The sequence below is a fragment of the Mytilus trossulus genome, chromosome 14, assembly GCF_036588685.1.
Source record: "Mytilus trossulus isolate FHL-02 chromosome 14, PNRI_Mtr1.1.1.hap1, whole genome shotgun sequence".
Taxonomy (NCBI): domain Eukaryota; kingdom Metazoa; phylum Mollusca; class Bivalvia; order Mytilida; family Mytilidae; genus Mytilus; species Mytilus trossulus.
In genome coordinates this window covers 29,267,122-29,284,591 of record NC_086386.1, presented here as the reverse complement: position 1 = coordinate 29,284,591, position 17,470 = coordinate 29,267,122, and the positions used below count along the sequence as shown (strand labels likewise).

Below are 17,470 nucleotides of genomic sequence, written 5' to 3'. Positions count from 1 at the left end.
TGAAAATCTTTGAAAAAGAACGATAAAAAGCATTAGAGAAACAGATTCTGACACTATAACTCGTGTATTACGATATTTCTCCACTCTCGAAAGTTAAATTTTATTATTTAAAGGGCTCGGCAAGCCTCGCGCTTTAAATAATAAAATTTAACTGTCTCGAGTGGAGAAATATCGTAATACACTTGTTACAGTGTAAGAATCTATATATTTCAATTTAAATTTCAATATTTGTATTATACATATCTGTCAACATTGCACCCAGGTGATTGATTTCAAAATTAAGTGAAATTTTGAAAGCTATTGTATTTAAATGATACTGGACTATCTAAATACTTATTCGTATGGTGTGATATTACACCACGATCCCAGGCTAGGAGAGGATTAGTTTAAACAGTATTTATTAATGAAAAAATGTCAAGACAAATATTACAATGTTACATAAAGTTCAAATATGGGATTCGGAAACAAGTTTGGAAAAACTTTTATAAATCCGTCTCCCTTATCGAGTTCAATATTTTATTTTGATGTCTTGATTAAATTTTCTTTTAAGGGAAACCCCTTTTTAAACGAAAAGCAGTTAAAAATTGCACGAACCACACTTGAGACTTACGTGTTCATATTCAAATAATACTTGCAGTTCATCAAATTATTTAAAGTTTATAAAGAAATAAAAAGTTGAAAATACACAAAATCAGAAATTGTCACATTGCAATGAATACTTGTGCTAATAATGTACCGGTATGTGTCATTTTGAAAGTACTTCTTTCAAACTATCCCATATCAATTTCTGGCATTTTTTTTTTTTTTAGCACAATCCTACTTAAAAGAGACAAAAAGGTGTTCAGTTGTTGTTTTGTCAAGATTTTGGAAGCAATGCACCACAGTCTGCTACTCCTGTCTTAAATCTATCACACCAATCGAAACATACGTGTGTTGCTGTCACTTTTGCTAATTTTCTATTTACGGTTAATTCTCTTGACTGTCTGGTCTGGATTCAAAATCCATTGAACTGCTTAAAGATTATGTTGGTACTCATAGATAGTGAAGTCTAAAAAAGAAAATGATTTATGCTAAAGACCTATTTCAGAAAAGATCATTTAAATAGTGAGAATAATACCATAATATGATCCTTTGTAAATGCATTTTTGTCGAGCCTTCGACTTTTGTCGAAAGAGCGAGACATAGCGATCATACATTCTGTCGTTACCGTCCACAGATATTCTTATTTTAAAAATATATATCAGATATCTCGTATACTTTAATAAAAATCTTATAAAGTATATAAGATATCTTATAAAGTATATAAGATATCTTATAAAGTATATAAGATATCTTATAAACTATATAAGATATCTTATAAACTCAGTGGTTAAAAAATTTAGTTACAGCTCACTAGCCAAGGACGTATTGGTAGCAGGATTTACTAGTCGTGTTGATAGAACTGCTAGCCCAGCAAATAAAACCTGATAGCCTGGACTTCCAAAAAATGTTTGAGTCAGCTTGGTATTTTCTTCTGATTCAAATTTCAATCCTGTAAGACTAAGTCACAAAGGCTATCATTGTTGAAATGTTGGCATCATCAAAATGCCTGAATAATTGACATTGAAACGTAAATTGATAAATTGACAGTCCACATACGAAATGTTAAAAATAAGTGAACAAAAATCTGCCTTAAACTCTTTACTAATACAATATCGCGTTGTCAAAACTGTGCTTTCTTTTTTTGCAAAAAGCATTTTTCCTTTTACCAGATTTTGACTTGTCAATGGTAAAACACGGAACAAAGATGGACACAAAACTCTGTGTACGCTGTCAAAATTGTCTATTTAGTTTATGTAGTTCTTTCCACATTATTCTTCTTGAAAATACTTGAAATGAAAGTTTAGATAAAGGTATCTATGATAATGATCGCATTTTTGAAGAATTCGAATGCAAAATTAAATCTCGCACCTGCGCTCGTATCACACGTGTCATATCTCTATAATATAAAATAGGGTTATTGCATGAATATTCTGGAATATTGGTCTTAGTAGAATTTTATATTGTACGAGCTTGCGAGTGCAATATATTATCTACGAGGGACAATATTTTCCAATATTCATGCAATAACCCTTTTATTGTATAGCAACATTATACCATAGACATATAATACATGTCTCTGATTATACTGAGTTATATGGTTCGCTACTGACCCCATATGGAGCCGAGTCCCCTATGAGTTTTATTCACCCTCTATGGATCCGTAGGGGTCAGTAGTTAACAGTATAAGGAATTTATTGGACGCTGGACTTTTACTGCGGCGTTTTGTTGAAAAATAATCATGAACCCCATATGAAACTTACTAACCCCATACGCCTCATAGGGGGTCACCACGTGACGGCGTTTAACCAATCACAACGTGATAATTTATCTGCGGTCCGATAAAGTCTCTTTAGAGCCTCTTGTTAGGTTTTACTTTGCTGTCTATATCTATCTATAATATTATTCAAGAAAATAACCAGAAACGGCAAAATTTCCTCCAAATTACCAATTCAGGGGCAGCATCCTAACAACGAGTTGCCTTTTCATTTCAAAACTTCAATGCAGATAGATCTTCACCTGGTTAACAATTTTATCCCATGTCAGATTTGCTTTGTTTTTTTGAGATATATGAGTCAAAACCTGCACAAAAATTACTGAACTAATAGATTGATATGTTCTCCGTTCGTGGTAATTTAAAAAAAAATCGAAGGTTTTGCATTTTCTATATCCAACTTGATAGATTCCTATGTCGTCGACTTGATATCGAATTGTTCTGCAGCATTGGGTCTGCATTGATATGTAGATAAATTGAAAACTTATGCAAATGGTGTTTTTAAAATAAAACACTTCGTTATTGAGAAGAAAATTGTCGTTGTGTTTGTTTCTATATTAATTTTTAAAAAGTGTGTTACTATATACATTGCAGTAAGCATTGATCGCCTTCTCTAACAAAGAGCTTCGATTTCAACTGGGTTTCCATCTGGTATAATATATTTAAAGCTACAATAAAATTTGATCATTTAAGTGATTCCCCTGACTATTAGCAGTGATACCTAGACATTAGACATTATTAGACATTATTTTATTTTTCCAATCATGGGCCCTTGTCAGGCAAGATACAAAAACATCATAATACAATGCCTAGATGTTATAAAGTAAAGTTTGCAAATAAAAGTTTGCAACCTCACCTTTTTCTTTCATATTCTGTATTTGAGGGTCGCTCTTGATATTTCGAATTCACTGCACCTAGGCCACCAGAACTCAAGTCGAGTTATTCTTTTTCTTTGGTGATTCGTCTGTTTTAATACAAATTACACAGTTTTAAACAGTGTTTCATAAAAAGTTAAAATAGCGCATACAACAAATAATTGTATATATTTTTTTCTTTAAAAATGTATTGAAAAAAACAGGATTTTCACACATATTTGACTTTGCCAATATGCAATCATACCACATCTTCTAATTCCATATTTTGACCATATCTAAGCATATAAAGCAGGTATTGTCTATTTTTACCGTTTATGTTTTTAAATGAAAATTAAAGAAAAAAAATCGTAAGACTGAATCACATTATTGAATCATAATTACTTAATTATAAATGAGAATTCATTAATAGGAAGTATTTTCAATAAGCTTTCCAAAAACGAACCGACCCTATATGAGATAGAATGTCATAACAACACATACACAATTCAAAATATAAAGAGCTAGCAAAATATCTTAACATTGATATTCTTTAAGTTGCTTGAAGTACACATAACCAATAAGGATAGGCAGTGGAAATATATAAAGTTATAAGTATTAATTCACCCACAATTATGTTTATTATATCTGTACTCATCATATTGACCACTTCTCATTTTAGCATCAGAGAGATATAAAATTGCACAAAAAAAACCTGGCACATAAATGGCAGTACAATCTAATTAAATCTCTGATTAGATCAATATTTTAATTAGATTGATGGCAGTAAGCTTTAGAAATTATCACATTTTAACTAAATACAAGTATTGTTACTGACTGGATCGAGCCTTATTTTAGTAAATAAATTACTTAACCATGTTAACCAATATTTTCTTATAGTTTTCACTGAATTCTTAATACAAATGCAAATAACATGTTTCTGCAGAATGGCAGATAGATACACTTAAATATATATAAAATTCCAAACTGTTTAAATAACTGCTAGACATTAATAAAAATTGGCACTTATTGTACTAAGTTATCATGCTAAGTAAATGTAAAGGTTAATAAGAAATATCCTTTTTGAATGTTAAAAAGGCCTCAGACACTTTATTCGCGGCTATGGATTTTTTGGGAAAAAAAAGTTTTAGGAAAAAAAAAAACGTTTTTGATTCTGAGAAAAAATGCTTGTGTTTCACCCTCAGCTGTCACTATATGTCATGTATGTACTGCTAAAATTGAAAGAAAAGAATTGTTTTCGACTTGTCGTGAAAGAAATAGATTGTTTTCCCCGCAGACGAAAAAAAAGTTTCTCCAGAAAAAAATCATAGCCCCCTCCTACCCCCCCCCCCTGAAAATCAAATGGTTGCTGCCTAATCATATTAATTAAATCATTTTCTAAATATCAACACAATTCGGCTTTTTTTCTCTTCATCTTTTCTATGGATTTAAAAGTATATCTTACCAGAACTGTCGTAACTATACACCTTAGCTTCAGACTCTTCTTCCTTTAAGTTTAAAACGAAATCCCATCAGTCTCATTTTCTTTTTCTAATGAACTCCATCTTTCTCTACCATTGAATAAAGTACACAGCAGAATGACCTCTTTTCACTTTACAGTACTGCGTGTATTACAAAACACGCGACATAATCCATCACTGGCCACACAATAATCCCAAATTATTATTGAACCGCGCAAGTTCTACTGATGTAAGAATAAACATGATAACGGTTAACCATACATTGCCATACGGTGTATTCAATATAATACTTCCTTCCGAGTATTTGGTCAATCAAAGAGGTGACATTAGAAGGATATACCACCCAATTAGCATCTCTAGCAATAAAATATGATAAGAAAAAGAAAAGAACCAGCATGTGTATTACCCACTGGATATAACCATTATGAACATACGGTGGTCCTTATTTTCGAAATATTATACGTTTCAATAAGTTAATGTTGAAAGTAAAAATGTATGTTGTAAACGTAAATTCATAATATCATGCTATTAACTTCTTTTCACTTTAAACTGCAAGGTTTTATGAACTTTTGGGAGTGGTTTAATAACATCAACAGAATGTAAAAAACTTTACTTGAAAAAAAGTCTATATTGAAAGCTCGGGAGGGGGGGGGGGGGCTTAAAGATTTTTGGTAGGGGTGAGCAGCTGATACATCAAGTACCAAACCTTTTGTTTATTAGAAAATATATCTTGTCTTATATCAACGAACAAAAAAAAACTATTGAGATATTTGGATATTTTTCATCTTCTGGTACATGATAATTTATAATTTGTTTTGGGGTCCCGCTCATCTTCACGTACTTGTTTAGAAGCAAAGCAGTTGCAATAATCACAATTAATTTAATAAATTCGTCACATCTTAAACACTTTCCTCTATTTGCCCCTTTTTATATCTTTCATTAAAAAGAAATTTTTATTTCAAAAGACAATATAAGATGTTTGGTCAGATAAGTATAGTACTCTCCCGAGAGGAACACTTTCACTGAGTTTTATATTAATGAAAAACTTATCAAAAGTTACATTTTGTACATTACCGTTCCATCTCATAGCTGACACTATGAAATTTCTTTAAATAATTGTTATCATGTTAAATGTAAACAAACCTCTGAATGTTTATTAGGTGCAAATGTCAAAATGATGAGATTTATAGCATCTGTATCTCATGTATCTAGCATTAGCGGAAATACCACATAGGTCTAATGTTTAAATGTTTAAATGGTTTGACAAATAGTTGATCTATTTACGACTGTGGTTTAACCGCATCACAAAAAAAATAAGGACATCTGATTAGTTTCAGATACTTATTATATAATCAAGCAAGTAAAAATATCAATCTATTGACATATTTAATCTGAATTTTATTTCTCACCCTTTTCATATACTATACCGATGGAGCATGAAAAAGTGACATATTCCAGGGGATCAGCCCTACCACTCGTTACATAGAAAGTGACCCCCCTTTCGGGATTGAAAGTAAAGTTGGGTTTGATGGTTTTTATTGGTGTCTGGGAAAAAAGAATTAATATATCCCTCAATATATATATATATACACTCTGAGACAAGTGCCTGTGATAGTTTGAACTGAAATCGTGACGAAACCGTATAAAAGTTTTACATATACGTATAGAATGGTTAAATTTGTATTATGCATGAGAGGAGGGTGTGTGGTTTATAACCCCGTCACACTTGGTCACGGTCGCACTATGATCTCAAATGCAAATTTTGACGATCGTAGTGCAATCGTGTAGATCAAAGTAAAGTCGTGGTATATGTTTGTGGTGATCATGAAGTCTTTTTGATCGTGCTGAGCGAGGACCAACTTCGAACATGTTCCAAACAATCGTGATGCGGTCGTGGCGAAATGAGGGCGCGGTAGAAATAATAGGGAGAGCGTAGTTATGTCGTGGTAAGATCATAACTGTAATTGTACTATTGTAGCGAGAGCGTAGCAAAAGCACGATAATTGTCGAAGAGACTGCGCTACGATTTCACATCGACTATGTTACGACCTTACTACGACCATCATGTTCTCATTGCGACCCAACCACGCTTCTACTTCGACTGTTCCACGTTCATACCACGCTGTTCAAGCTTATAGTACGATTATAGTACGCTCATGAAATCCCCATCACGCTCTTCTTACGAACTGACTACGTTCATATTACGACTCACTGTCGTTCACTAAAAACATCATCATTTAATTTTAACGGACCAGCAATTAAATAAATATAGATTGGATTGGTCAGTCGACCTGTCTACTGGATCATGCAGGAATAGACCAGAGGTCATCATCTGCCTCTACTTATATCCCTACTACCACGCCCATATGAGTCCTGGTAGATTATGATGGCATTACTGTTTACGAGAAATCTACGTATAAATAAATAATAGAAGAAATACAACAGTAGTTGTATGGTACATGCTATTGACGTTATTGCTGAGAGCGTAGTAGGAATGCAGCATGAACGTGCATGGTACACAAACGTGTAGATCAAGCTATACATAGTCATGTAAAGTTTCAAAACAAATTCGCATTGCAATTCCTGAGGTATGAAATTGTCTTACTCGATTGACCATTCAGCCTTTCAAATAGTCAGAAAAGTACTCCCTCTAATGTACTGGTATATATGTTTAACATGTGACTCCTTTTACTCCTGTTTAATATTCTAAAGACATATTCCTGCACATTTGTATTTGCACTTTCTGCACATGCTGCAAGTGCACAAATATATGCTCGTCCTATCATCAACTCTTTGTGAAATCTATGCGCTAAATACCTTTTATTTGACAATAGAATATTGGTGACAACTACGTGGAGGGTGGCATAAAATGCTTACAGCGATAGCGGCAATCGACAACAATCTTCATGAATGTCATTACACACCACACTCGGAGCCTTGTGCATAAATTTACTCCACATACCGGTATTATATACCTGCGCAGGTTTTTGTGTACAATAGAAATCGTTAAATTCACCCGCAGTACTTTTATAGGACCACAGGATGATCGATGCTCAACATCTTAATTTATTGCCATCAGTCAACGAAGTGTGGAATTTGATTTCACCCAGGATTTTTTTCATTTTAAGAAAAAAAAATAGCGCAAGTCATTCTCCTCTCGTTACCCTTATAGACGACAGAAACTTAAAGCTACATGTAGACCAACAGCAGAAAGAATATTATGCAAACAATTAACTTGTGATTATCATTTGGGATTCGGGTATACGCGAAACAATCTATTATAACCGCTTTAAAACTTTCAAAGTAAATATATACGTGCCTAGAGAAACACCCTAAACAAAAACCCCGTATGTACAGGTTGAGTGGATTTAGTAGAGATTGCTTGATTGTCATATGTATTTCATCCAGTGACAAGTATTTCATGCATTTTCAGGTTTTCATGACGAGGTTCATCTTGTGTGTTACACTATTGTCACAGCTTAAGTAGATGATGGACTTGCAAACATGATTTACCCGGCAAGCGCATTACAAGTATGTACTTGTGATCAAAAAGGCTGACTGGGGAATAGTTATGGGCACTTTGGTATTTTTCCGACCGGAGGTAACCCCTCTCCGAAGTGGTACATCTGTTGAGCTGTGTGGGATGTAAACGCTACCACGTCCAGTCAGAATGGGAACATAAGATGCAATGTCTCTCAAAGAGAGAGACCACTCTCTCAACACTTTACGAACCCTTGCAAAAAATCTACGAGGGGTCCATAAATCGCCTGCTGCAAGGCATCATTTTTTGAACCGTTTCACTGTTTATTGATAACTATAAAGGCATGCACGAAAGATGCAACAACGCAAATATATATATATAAGCTTATGTAGATGGTTGATGCTTTGTCCAACTGTATCATTTATACCGACGACGCCATGTTTAACTGGGGTATAAAAATATGGCCCCCTTGGTCTTCTTCCGATACAGTACAACCTGTGCTGAAATTGTGGATTCGTTTAGCTATGATGAATGTCTTAATTAGCCAACACGTTCGTTTAGATTTGTGACATTCACTCCGATGATCCGCATTGAGAGTGCCCTGCCGTTTGCATGTTAAAAGAATTCGAATCACTATGCAACAACTCTTTGTGGACCCAATAAGTGGCATTTCTAAGGGCTAGTCAATCCCCCTACCACCACCATCTCATCCCGATCAAATTTGATCATATGACGTTTTAACTGTGTTTGTTGGCAATTATTAAAGTACATGTATACTTTATTAACCATAGGACGCTATGAAAACAGCAACCATTCTAACTACACGTGCATGATTTAATCCATTTCTTATGTCTATCCTATTTCTTAATTAGAGTATAAATATGAAGGAACGTACATGGGCTTTATATTTTAACGCTCTTATATTCTTATACATGTATATATATGCTGACAATTTAAAAATGGCAAATGTTAAGATAATCAAAAAGTTTTTGTGTTTCTAAATGCTGATAGATACTGACATTGGTAACAGAATTTTGCATTTCACCAGAAATACTACATGCTCCATACTCTTTTTTCGAAAGATCGTTCAATCGGACTAAACCATTCCGGGTATCGAAAAATCAAGAACACTGAGTGTGTCGGGGTTCTCGATATCCATCTCCTAGAGAACAATTCCAGATCGCTGGTTCTTCAGATTATTTTTGTGTGTGTTTTTTTTTTCATGATGATAAGATGGTATAAAACACATAAGTCAATATTTGAATGAAATTCATATCGATGGGTATAGACTTTTTAAAAGATGCTTATAATATGCAGAACGACAAATCCGTTAGATTTCGGCACACAGTAAAAAGAGCAAAGCCCATACCACAAAGTCAGCTACATGTATTCAAGTCTCCGAAATGACAACTGTAAGTCAATGCAAAAGAGAAAACTAATGGCCTAATTTATGCACAAAAAAAAACGAACGAAAAAACAAATATATATATAACCACTGAATTACACGCTCCTGACTTCGGACATGCAGGCACATACATAATTTGGCAATGTTGAACATGATAGCGAGCATCCAACCCTCGCCGAACCTGGGACAGTGGTGCAACAGTACATTGGGTGTGACAATTTGTTGTAAAGTGGACGTTTGAAAAAAGAATTGCAAAGTACAAAATACCCTCATGAGTGTTTCAACTACACAACAGATATTATAGGTTGCTGTACGCATGTGATAGTTGTAAATTATTTTTTTTAAAACCTGAATATATATATGTTAACATCATATCAAATAGACATAGGAAGATATGGTGTTAGTGCCAATGAGACAATTCTCCATCCAAATAACAATCTTAAAAAGTAAACCATTATAGGTCAATGTACGACCTTCAACACAGAGCCTTGGTTCACAACGAAAAACAAGCTATAACGGGCCCAAAAAATACTTGTGTAAAACAATTCAAACGGGAAAACCAACGTTCAAAGCATACTTTAACGCATGCAAAATTCATTGAAAACTTGCATCAACGAAGCGTAGTATAACAAAAGTGTAATGACGAAGAACCGTATTCAGTATGAAAATAAAGACACTTTAAAACGTGAACTTTCTGTTTTTTTAGATACCATTTTAACCCACGATCTTTATAAGTATGGTACTTTTGAACAATAAAATTTAAAAAAATGTATGTTTTAAAAACTATGAGACACGTTCAATTATTATAAAAATACCCAGCCTGCTTTAATCAGTGGCATTGTTTTTTTAATGTTTGTCTATAAAATATCACACATTTGAAAACCGTTGTACTAGTTGTAGTTAGAATTGAGTATTATGACAAAGAATATATTGGAGCAAAATATCCGAAAAATATATATTAGATTTTTTTTAAGTTATAATTTGCACTCTTCACTATCTGAACTCGTTGGTACGCGGTGTTTGATTCGAACGCGTTTACGTCCGAATTTACGAGTTTCGAGGTTATTTTAAAAATACGGGGTGAACATGGTTATGTTGACGGATTTGTGTTTTGATGTTTGTCACAGATCATGTTTTTGATTTATATGATAATAGCATTATTTGATTTTGATATACAATCAAAAACTTTGTTTTCAAGTTACTATTGAAAGTCTCTCTTGAATAAAAGTATATATTTTTTTTATAAATTTACTTGTATTATTGGCGCAAATAAAAAGTTTTATTTTGGCGCAAATGAAATCTAGCTTGTGTCGTAAATGAAAGATTATTTTGGGGCAAATGAAATACGAATTGGCGCAAAAGTCAAACACCGCTTAAAATAAAACACATTTGTTTTCATTATTTATTATTTTTATCAAGTGAAACAGGCTGGGTTAATTATCCAAGGCTGAACTCTCGATGAATCAAGGCACTGCAATTTTAATCTGAACTAGTTTACGACCACACAAATTTCAACAATACCAAAGATCAGATGTATCGATAACCAAATTACAGGGATTCCTCATTTTAACTATTTAAAAATAGAAAGTTATATAGATAATGTTTCCGAAAAGATACCGTTCCTATATCTGTATTATGAATAATATTTGTACAGTGCACCATACTGTATTTATTTGTCACGTTTTGTAGATTTTAAAATATTTTTTTTTTTTAACATTAATATTAAAAAAAATAAAGATTTGATGTGATTGCCTATGAGAAAGCCATCAATTGAAATTTATTATGTAAAGAACCTTAAACAACGAAGAAAACCGAAACCGTACTGTAAGGGATAAAATGGTTGTCGTCTGTTTATGTGGTTCATAATTGTTTCTCTTTTCTCGTTTTTTGTATAAATTTAACAGTGGCGGATCCAGAATTTTTCATAAGTGGTGGCCCACTGACTGACCTAAGAGGGGGCCCGCTTCAGTCACGCTTCAGTGATTCCCTATATAAGCAACCAATTGTTTCCCCAAAAAAAGGGGGGGGCGGCCCCCTGGGGCCCTCGTAAATCCGCCTCTGGATTAGACCGTGGGTTTTTCCCTTTGAATGGTTTTACACTAGTACTTTTTGTTAGTATAATATACCTAGCATTTATTGTTATATACCTTTTTATTAATATACATTTAAAAGCGTTAGCATTTCTCTAGAAGTCTTTCCCTTTAAACATTAACGTCGGATTTAGGGAGCAGGGGACCGGGGTCCTCCCTTATTGAGCTTCGAAATTAATAAATGTATTAATTCATAGACTTTTTTTACAAGTATCACTTCCAATGTTGGCCTTACACGCCCAACCTCCCTATTCCCAAAATATTAGATCAGCAGGATCTAAGCATGGGTTTCACTGAATGATAGGAGAAGGTTAAAGAAATACCAATATATGCATCCCGCTAATATGGTTAACCCAGCCACATTATTTTACATAAATAAGGCCGTTAGTTTTCTCGTTTGAATTGTTTTACATTGTCTTATCGGGGCCTTTTATTGCTGACTATGCGGTATGGGTTTTGCTCTTTGTTGAAGGCCGATCGGTGACCTTAAGTTGTTAATGTTTTAAATGTCACTTTGGTCTTTTGTTGATAGTTGTCTCATTGGAAATGATACCACATCTTCTTTTTTATATAGTAAAAAATGTCAGGAAAAACTACCCATAATCAATTCCAATATATAAAGTTATAACTCGTCTAAATAACACCCCAACAATTTTAGACCTGCAAAGCGAATGCAGATTTCTATTCTTCCCTGGCTGGGATTCGAACTGACATGCTAAATATATATCGTGGTACCAAATCGCCTTGCGCTAGACCACTCGAGCACGTAGGCTCGACAAAAATTAAGCTTTTGGTTGCCGAGTGTTACCTTTTTCTCGTCTGCTTTATCTAGCGTCGTAACAAAAACATGAGCCCTCGTGAAATATGAATATTCTAATCTTTGTTCTCGTACATGTATAATATATAAGGCATGAATATGGAATATAAAAAATCAGCTGAATTTTCTATCGTAGAGGATCTTGCAAATTAATGTAGGATGCAGTCACATAAATAATTATATTACTATAAGCTTCGTCTGAGTCAGTGACAACTCTACGACAACTCGACTCTATTATAAATAGTATTGTTTCTATGACACATATACAGGTAGTGGTCCGTTGGTTATAGTGTCAGAATTTTTTAAACGATTTTTTTGCAAAAGTACAAAAAAACAGCATATAATATCTGATCGTTTGAGATGTCGAGGGAATATATTCTTTTTTGATATTTTATTTTCATTTTAGCGCCTGGTTTTTAACCCATTTTAGCGAAAAATTATAGAATATATGATGTCTTTCAAAATACAGCACTAAAAGTCTAAAAGATTTAATCAAATGTTAAAAGTTCGCTCTAGCCTGGAATTTATATCCTAGAGAACGTACATAATAGGCTCCGGATATACCCCATGTACAAAATTGTTGAATTGCATTAGGAACTAGCTGTTCTTTCTCTTTATCTTGTCTAGATTAATGTGGTGCATATTTGTCTATACTTCGTATTTCTATATATGCTATTCCTTGCAATTCGATAAAAGTATATTAAAAAAGTATATAGCTGGATGATAACTATAAAGTTGCTCATTATAATGCCATGGAACGACTCAGACCCATTATTAATTCGCTTTGAATTACACTAAACTTCTTGTTGTTTTTGTTTTGTTTGGGAAAAGGGGGGTATTTTTGTAGACATAGTCAACATAAATATGTACATCTGTGTTTATGTCATATCTCAACCTCAGTATGTTTGGTTTCCTTAGAAATGTTTTTACATGATGTATTTTCTGGAAAATATACTGTACTACAAAGACCGTGCAATATCTAAAGAGAAAGCGAAATTCAGAGAGAGTTCTAGCACATTAATGTATTGTCACATATAATAAGATCTCAAAGGGAGTTGCAGAATAACGGATAACGAATGTCAAAATTGAACAAACAAGTTTGCAAAATTATAAAGAATAATAACGGAAAATAAAATAATTATTTAATACAATAGTGTAGACCATGTACAGAATTAAGAAATCATGTAATGATAGAAGAATTTTACAAAATCGTAAACTGAAGATTTTACAGAATAAGATCCACACTTCAAATGGATCCTCAAACAATCTTTGGATTATTTCGGTATTGCTGGTCAGTAATAAATAAAAATTCACTAGTCAATTTAAAGGTTGTTATGAGTGCTGCAATATATTCTCATTTTCCTGTTCCCTTATGTAATTTCCAGTTGTATTGAAGTTTACACCCATCAAAGCCTTAGTTTAATTTAGTGTCCTGTTATTTCTACACCCCTTTTTTGTCGCATATTGTGTATCATGTACTGGTTCTAAATATACTTCGAGCATACATATGTACACGTTTGAAACAATAACCATTTAGTAAACGTTTAAAAACGTTTTGTAGACTTTAGATATAGGAAGATATGGTGTGAGTGCCAATGAGACAACTCTCAATCCAAATAACAATTTAAAAAAGTAAACCAGTATAGGTCAATGTACAGCCTTCAACACGGAGCCTTGGCTCACACCGAACAACAAGCTTTAAAGGGCCCCAAAATTACGAGTGTAAAACCATTCAAACGAGAAAACCAACGGTCAAATCTATATGAAAATCGAGAAACGAGAAACACGTATAAATTACATAAACAAACGACAACTACTGTACATCAGATTCCTGACTTATTACAGTTGCAAAAAATTGCAGCGGGATTAAACGTTTTAATGGTACCCAACCTTCTCCCTTTTTCGGAAACAATAGCATAACATCACAACAAAGAAAAACATACAATAAAATATCAATTGGCAGGCTTAACTCCAACAAAATACGTAAATTAATTAACACACTATGAACGAACAAATTTGATCTGCGATATCTGAATGTAAATGCAATTGTATACAATAAGTTTTATACAGAACAAAAAAGATATTTACAAAGATGTCAGTTTGTCTGCGTGTTTTACTTGTTAACTTGTATACATCATTGATATAATGTTTGTTTATACATGCGATGTTAAGCAGCAGTATATGACAGAACACGTTCTGTCGTGATATAGTACCAAAACACAAGCTATTACATGTTCCGCTGCTAAAGAAACCGGTTTTTTTCTCTCCAAAAGTGGCCAAATCATATATCAGAACGGAGTAAAAGTGCAAACAGATGATCTACAAGATAGTCTAAGACATTTGTGAATTGGTTACCCAAAAATGACGAAGTTCAACTTTCTCCCTTTAGAGCAAATATTAATTAAGATCAAGACCCTGACCACATGCACACCTTCATGTGTACAAACAGACAGCAAAGTGAAAACGTCCAAGGATTCAAACTGTAGATGTTTTGCAGAATAACTATTAAGGGGACAGACGGACGGAAGGATGGACGGTAAGACAGAATGACGGGCGGACAGACGTACAAGGGTAGTTGAGGGGGGATACAAATCTATAGCTTCAATTACATCTTTTATTTCGTCAACTTGTAGACAGTAACCCTGATGGTTTCTATCTTTATGTTTCCATCATTTTGCGTTCATATACTTATAATGTATTTTTGTCTGAATTAGTAATTGTTTTGGATATGTATATTGATAATGAACATACATGTATCATATTTTTTACAACGTATAATTTCTTTTTAAAATGTTCCATAAAAGATCGAGGGTCTGATTGGGGTTTAAATACGGAATACAGAATAGGCCTAATGGGCAAGAATAAAATGCAAAAAAGAAAAAAGGAAAAGGAGTATAATAATATGGGGTGCTAAAATATAAAGAATAAAGAATATTGGTAATACTAAATAAAAATTAATGATAATTATCAAGACTCGAATGAACAATATATGGACTAGTACATTTACTGATCCTTGACCTTAAGTAATTTATATACATATAAAAGAGCAGATGTAGTGCGATAGCCATTGAGACAACTCTTCACAAGAGACCCAATGACACAGAAAATAAAACAAATATAGGTCACCGCACGGCCTTCAACAATGAAAAACGCCCATACCGCATAGTCAGCTAGAAATCACAAATGTAAAATAATTCAAACCAGAATATAGCCGGTTAATGTACCGTGTTAGGTTATAACCTACATTCGGTTGTAGCTTTATACACCCGTTGAAGTGAGTATAGTACGCACTTATTTCTGTCAATATTGCCCCTTTGTCAATTAAACAATTCATAGTTACAGTTAAAACCAACATCAAGTCTTTATTCTTGATCTTTACATACATTTTCAATATATTAAAAAAAAAACCGAATAGATAGCTGATCGTAATTTTCTGGATTCACGGGAGCTCGTTCGAAAACTGAAAGATTTGCATACGATTTCAAGAAGAATGTTTGTTTACAGACTACAAAGTGAGACAGCGGTAAACATAGAAGATGAAAAGGCATATTTAAAGGTAGGTATATAGATGTATGTATAGACTATACTTAAAACTTTAAAACAATTTTCTTTGATCTTCAACACGTCGGTTGTCTCGTAATTCTTTTCGTGTGTGTGCTATATCACGCCTTAAAAAGTGGTAAAGGGCGGGGGGGGGGGGGGGGGGGGTGAATTATAATTTACATGCAGTAAATCGAATCAATGAAAAAATATCAAATCATACCACATCTCTAGTCTAGTTCTACGGTCTACATCTCGAGTCCATTAAAGCATAAAGGGGAGGGACTTTTTTTATGTTTTTCTTGGGGGGATTTACAATTTAACCTGTATCTGATCTTATAAAAATATGCAGTCCATCGAATCAATAAAAACTAATTCAATTCTACCACATCTCTTTTTTTATTTATCTATTTGCCTAAATGATATGTGTAATTTTCTTCCTTTTAAGTCACCGATCTTAAAGTTTGCTTGGAACTTCATGCATTACTTAAACAAAAACATGGGTACAATTTCATCAAGATAAACTTTAATCTTTTTGTATAAAAGAAGACAATGAACTGTTTTCCCTGATTCAGTTCCACAAACATGCATTTGCTTATTTTGTACACAGCATTTTAAGTTGTATTTATATCGGTTTTCATAAAAAATTTAAACAGGTTTTCTTAATGTAGAAGATAAATGTTTACGTCATATAGACAAAATATAGTCCAACCGTCAAATGAAATATTCAGGAAATGACAAAAAAGTAACATAAACACGGGTCCAACGTAAATTCTGCGGTAAACGCAGATCTTAAAAAGAATTGTTGTTGTGAGTCAAAGTATACGAGAGTGAAAGTAATTCAGTCAGAAACCCAACAGCACAAAACCCAAAAAGTCATAGCAAGCGATGTTGATATGGATACGATTTTCAACAAACAACACATGGAACAGAGTCCCAACAATGACAATACACAAGCGCAAGTTTAATTCACTAGAAAGTTGTGAATATGTTTATTGTATCTGTCACTCAGTATTTTTGCAGATGATAGCTCAATTTCGTTATATATATAAATGTTCTAAATTCGACATTTTCTGAACAATTTCTGAAGCGAGATGCTTTGATTTTTTTATGGGGGAAAGGGGGGGAGAGTGTTGGTATTGAAATGCTGTGAATTTTTACTTAGAAAACTGCAGAATAAGCCAGCTAATTAGAAACTGGAATCCTCTTCAAAATCGTGCCATTTAAATTATGAGTTAACGTTCTGTCTACAAATTTCAAGAGTTTCAAAGTATAAATGGGAAAATTGTATTTAGTTAAATAACAATAAAACCAACGATGTTTATCACATAATTTGAAATAACTTATCATAAGACATAGTTTTGTTAATATTGCTAAAGATACATTAACATCATAAATAACTTAGTATAGTAATAACTAAGTCTGAATCTCCGTTCATTTTTATTTTACAAT

General features: G+C 33.3%; 1 long non-coding RNA gene across 1 annotated transcript; it reads right to left on the bottom strand.

Annotated features, from left to right (window-relative positions):
• Nucleotides 1–272: 272 nt before the first annotated feature.
• LOC134696712 (uncharacterized) lies at nt 273–5,230 on the bottom strand. The gene is made up of 3 exons (XR_010103001.1): nt 4,670–5,230; nt 3,210–3,317; nt 273–1,048 (listed from the first exon to the last, which is right to left on the bottom strand). It is a non-coding gene; the product is annotated as an uncharacterized LOC134696712 (long non-coding RNA).
• Nucleotides 5,231–17,470: the final 12,240 nt, after the last annotated feature.